The following is a 5960-nucleotide window of genomic DNA, read 5'->3' on the forward strand; positions in this document are numbered from 1 at the left end:
ATCAAAGTTGTGGCGGGCGAGATTCTGAGGGTGCTATGTCACCCTAACGTGACGGTAGGGGGCGCTAGGGAGCTCACGGCCGCTCTAGCCCCCGCTCCCTCACAGAGGCAAATAAAAATCGGAACGGACGGATGGTCGATAATAAGTGGTCGATACAAAGATGAACGTTCTCTGGGGGGGGTATGCCGAGATACGACGGTGGCAGGGAGACCAATGGCTCTTACGAACCAGGATTCTAGGCCTGAGGCAGTCTCCGCTGTAGAGGTCTCTGCTGAGATCTGGTCTAGTCTCCTTCTCGTCTGGTCTCCACTGTGGGCGGAAACTCACTGGCCTTAAGTATGTTTCAGGTGGCCAATCACACGGCTTCCCCTATGGAAGTTTCTAGTTCAATTACATCTTGTCTAGAACAAGACTGGGCATGCGCATAGTGCCAATTCAGATTACCTCATTGTAAATGTCAAAAGGATCAAGCGTGGGGCATGTTTTGGGCATGCGTACTGGCCTCTTGGGGTTTTTCCAATAACTTGCCTGTACATGTTCAGCTTAACTCAGTGTTATCCAGCACCTTTCTTAAATTTGGTTCCGACAATTACAAAAAACAGACTTGTTATAAAACCTTCATCTATGTTTTGTAAGTAGTTCTGTAAAAGTTGGGCAGAAATTTTCTGGAAAGCTTCTGACAAAATATGTTGTTGCGTACAAAAACTCATGCTTCCCTTGAGTCAGTTAAAAAGACACCAGTTAATCAATTATTCCAGGTGGTATCCTCAACCAGGTCTCCTGTGACTTTATGCGGGAGAAGCTCAGGACTGACAACTCAATTCAGTGAGAGACAAAATTACACCTATGTCACCAAAAGAGACTTGAAGAGAATTATTTACGTAAGGAGAGATGTTCAATAAGATTTTAGGTGTAGAATAGCTTTCTTTAGGTCTGAGAAAGCAGCAGTTACAGTTTGAGTTAAATATTAGTTGAAACAATTACTTTTGTTTAACCACATTCTAGGATAGAGAGTGATCACTGAAAAGGGGAAGTGAGAAACCAACCTGTGTAACAGAGCAATAATTAGTGGAAGTGGTTAGAAACTAAAGAAGAGTTGCTATATTTAAACTGGCTTCTAAAATTTGCAGTTGGTTTGTGGGGGGGGTTGTAATATATAGTAAGTTTATTACATTCACATGGTTTATTCAGTGATGCAGCCTATTTCTCTGCTGGATAATCCTTGGTAGGCAAAGGCAGATTATAGATCCGTGAGGTGCCAGCCCTCCATGCTGCCTGCCCACTGCCACATGCCCTGCTGCTGCCTGCCTCTGTGTGCCTGTGCATGTTCCCTACCCCTTGCACCTCATGCCTGTGCTCACCCCTCCACTCCCTGCTTCCCCCACTCCCTAGTCCCCCATTCAGCCCATCTCCCCTGTGTCCTGCTCCCCTATGCCGCCTGCCTCCCTGAACCCTTACCTCCTGCTGCACCTCTGTTCCTCCAGGGCAGTTGGCAGTAGCATGGTCCCAGTTAGGAAATACCATATATAAATCAATGTAATACATACTGGCCTCAGGCTGGCCCAGCCCAGCCAGGGAGAAGGGACAGCAGATCCCAGCAAGGCTGGGTTGGAGCTGGAAGGACAGGAACCAGAGAAGGTAAGGGAAGAAGTGGTAACTAGGGGAAGGGGAGCAAGAAGTTCGGGGGCAGGCACAAGCATGGGGGGAGGCAAGTAGGGGGCAGGCTGCAGGCTCTTCACCATGCTTCTGCTGGCCACATGTCCCCTCCCATGAAAAACGAGCCATCCTGGCTCAAGGCAGAGGGTGGCTCAGCTCCAGCCTCAGCCCTGAGCTTGAGGCCAAAGCTGGAACTTACCCACTCCCACCCCAGGATGGCACTCGCATCCAAGATGAAGCTTCCCACACCCCCAAGCTGATTTGGGGTGGAAAAAATCTTGTTCTGGATTCAGGTAAATACAGTTGATTTAGGGCAGATTTAGCAGTGCATCTTTCAAATCTGGATCAAGGTGGCTCATGAAGAGGTTGGCAAATTGGAGGGAGGTCATCCTTGTACTCATGGTTTTGCAGAGCCAGCTGTTAAAAGGTAAAATTCTTTTGGGTGAGGTAAAACAGATGAGTTACGCAATTCACTATGGCTTGAAATCTGAGTTGCCCATGGTTCAGTAAGGCTTTAATGTTTTCCAGGTAGGGGGCATTAGTAATGATGTCCAGGGATCCTGGTTTTTTCTGATTAAAAAAAAAATCGCATGTTTTTGGAATAAAAAAGGTAAACCAAAATACATATTTCTGTGATCAAAATGAAACACCACTTATATATTAAAAATGTGGATTTTGGGGGGTTTTTTTAAATCTAAAACTTGGGGATTTTTTTTTCAATCAGAGAAAACCAGGATTCCTGGTGACGTCCCTGGTGGCAAATACAGTCTTCTCAGGAAGGTAGATTACGTTGTGGATTTTACTGAGAAGTCCTGTTATGTTTTGTAGAAAACTTCTTTGAGTGATAAGTGGATTAGATGATGGTTGCTATTAACCTTGAAGGTTCTTCAGCATAGATACTGCAGTTGGATATGATGAGTCTTTCAAGGTTTTCTTGTTTGTATATTTTAGGAGGCATGTACAATGTTTCAATGAAAGGCAGATAAGACATTGGTTTGTATAGTTTTTTTTCTTTGAAATGATTGAGAAAGTATTTGGTATCTTTGAGTTCAAGGGTGAATACTGGCATGAGTGACTGGTGCCTCCTGAATCTAGGCGGGAACCTTCAGAAGCCACCAGTGATGGTGGCCCTGTCAGGAGGGCACCAGCCCTATTGACAGCATCAGTGTTGGCCATCAGGGGGCACACCGGCCCCGCCAGAGGGGGCATCTGTACCCCCATGCACCTCCTACCAGTCGCCTGTGAATACTGGTGTAAAGACCTTTTTCAGTTTCTTACAATACTTGGTGTAAGAGAGTTGTTTGTTGATCTAGTTTTTGCAGTTTGGGATGACAATGGCTCCTTCCTTGTCTGCTGATTTCATCACTATTTGGTTGTTTTAGTTTAGGGATTCTTGTAGTGATTAATGATTTTACCCAACAAGGATGCTATGCTAGGGAAATAGACTGAATCACTGAATGGCTGGTTTTGCAGAACAGCATAAGAACTACAGATCTGCATTATATTAATATATGTTATTTCCAATCTGCTTTTAACAGATACTGATAGAATTTGAATTTAATTTCTTACATGGGTAGAATCCTGTGTCCTCTACTGAATACTATTTAATGTGAACCTTTTAAAGAAAACATAAGACTTCTGTAATAAAACTTTTTGAATGTTTAATAGTTTATTTTGGATTTCAGGTTACTAATAGTTTCTAAACAATCTTCTCCCCTGATTTTTTTTATTTTATATTCATTAACTGATATTCTGATTTTTAGAGTTAACCCTGAGTAAGACTTTCAAAAGTGCTTAACTTTCATTTTATCCAAATGAAAAAAAAGCGTAAATTTTACATTTTTGAATTTTTTTACCCCTTGTGATTAAAAAGGAATCTAACAAAATATTTAAAAAATGTTTATGGAACCATCCATTGAAATGCGTTTGTGAGATACAACTTTAGATGGCAAAGTAATAACGGATTCACTTCTTGGACACTTCTTCCTTCCCATCACATCACATAAAAAAGGGGATAGGCAACAATATTAAAGGAATTTTCCTGTTTAAGAAAAAAATAATAAAAAAGAGCTTTTTGTTTCGATCTCCCCAGTGATATCACTGTCTGCATCCGAAGTTGCAAAACTGGTGGAGGATATACATAAAAGTGTATCCATGCAGGAAAGGATGACTGTAATAAGGGTGGATATTGGTACACAGCAAAGTGCTTTCCTGAATCACAGTAGCAACTGGCATTATAGAAAGCAAGAGCTGCAGAACCAGTGTCAGTGTTATGCATTTTCTTGTTTTCTTGCAGTCCTATAAACAATTACTGTAAATCAAAACAAAATGGAAATGCCATGTCACAGTTGCAAAATAGATATTCTAATTTTTAATATGCTTGGGTATGTACAGAAGTTGCTTTTTGCCCTTTAAAATGCTTTATTGCTATGACTTAACTGAAGTGCATGGCTTTATAACACTTTAAAAATGAGTCAAATTTCTGACCAGTGGAGAAGTCCCAGGCAGCTGTGGAGCACATTCTGCCTCCTACCTTGGAAAATGCAGGGAGGGAGCCTCCTCCACCGAACAGTGAACTTCTGTCATGTTTAAGATCGCTGTAACTGTATAGTGCTATAGAAAGTGCTCTAAATTACAGCACTGTCTGTAGGCACCCCTTCTATTTAATTTTTTTGTAATTTATTTCCAAATTGGTCCCAAGCCAATGCAGGTGTAGGTCAGTTTACACTTTTGAAGTTGTGTAACACAAAACTCTTAACAATATATTAAATATTCTCATGTGAGTAAAACATGAGTGAAGAGATTTTGCTAAGACATTTTAAATAATCTTTGGATTAAAACAAAAGGAAAACTTCATTCAAAAGTGGATTTTTTTTTCAGAACATCACTATCATATAAAAGTAAGGGGTTAGAATTAAAATAATACTGTGGTGTATAATGAAGGTTTCTAATAAGAAAATGCTATAATTACACTTGTACTATACTATATATAGTACTATATACACATATATATGTGTGTAGATACTATATACACATTTATATTCTACACATTGCTGGGCAGTATAGAAAATTCAAGTTTCTAAAATATAATATCGTCTTATTTTTTTAGCTATCTGCTAAATAAACCCAGCATAACTCATTGTTATCTCTCTTAAGGTTGCTAAAAGTTGTCCTAAGCAACAAGCCTTCATCATGCCATAGTTTCAATAAGTATTTTTGTTAATTAAGATGCCTTAGGTAGTACAGTAGAATGATAATTTATCTGCTTAGATATGAGATGGGAGAGGTGAATAGAAAAAAGCAGTAAATGAATTAATTATTCAGACATTTACTTCTGGACTTTAACAGCCATTGAAGTCAGTGAAGAGTTTGAGAATTAACTTAAAAACAATGCGTACAAGTTCCTACATGGAAAGAAGATTTCTTATAGTAGACTGCTTTTTAATGGAAAAGACCTGTTGGCAGGAAGTTAAAGCCAGGGAAAAGGCACAAATAAGGCCATTGGAACAACTTGTGTAAAGAGGTGGTAGATTGATATCTTTACATTGAAACTCTGTGTTTTTTCCGAAAGACACAATAGAAGTTGTAAACTTGATAAGGAAATTACTGAGTCAATCTGTGGCCTCTCTCATACAGGAGGTCAGATTAGATTACTACAAGGGTCCAGTCTAAATCTATAGCACCTTTAATCTGTGATTGTAAGAACTGAGAACATTCAGCATCTCAGAGATGTGCTCAGTATCTCCAAGAACTATACAGAGAGGCCTGCCCCTCTACTATAGCCACAATGCTGAAAGAAGCATGGCTAAATAAAAAGCACACATTATGAAATGAGTTTCAAATGGAAAAGACGTATGCCATGGCTATACTACAGACTTCTGCTAACATGTGTGTCAAGGGAGTGTGAAGAGGTCCAACCCCTGAACAACACAGACATGCCTGCAGAAATTCTTATAGTCATGAGTAGTATATAGGCACACCACCCTTCAATGCAAATGTGACAGGTGGGCAGGACCGGAAGTCCTGCATGCTTAGTTCTACCCATTAACCCTTATATATTGTGCGATGTCACTACCCCTGACCCCAGTCACATGGTGTGTGACATCATCAGCTCACCCCCTGACCCCATCATGTGGTGTGTAACATCAGCAACTCTGCCCCCTCCCCTAGTCATGTGGTGTGTGACACCATCACCACACGGTCCATGACATCAGAAGGACAGCCTGTGCAGACCCCCAAAGCCCAACCCCTCATGCTGCAAGAACCACCCTAGATCACGTGGTACAGTTATGACCTATCAGGTT

General features: G+C 40.9%; 1 protein-coding gene across 1 annotated transcript in view; it reads left to right on the forward strand.

Annotated features, from left to right (window-relative positions):
* The window catches only part of BST1 (bone marrow stromal cell antigen 1), a 46282-nt gene that overhangs the window by 1023 nt on the left and 39299 nt on the right, over positions 1–5960 (forward strand).

Source organism: Crocodylus porosus, unplaced genomic scaffold (assembly GCF_001723895.1).
Source record: "Crocodylus porosus isolate Cpor-Errol unplaced genomic scaffold, CroPor_comp1, whole genome shotgun sequence".
Lineage (NCBI taxonomy): Eukaryota > Metazoa > Chordata > Crocodylia > Crocodylidae > Crocodylus > Crocodylus porosus.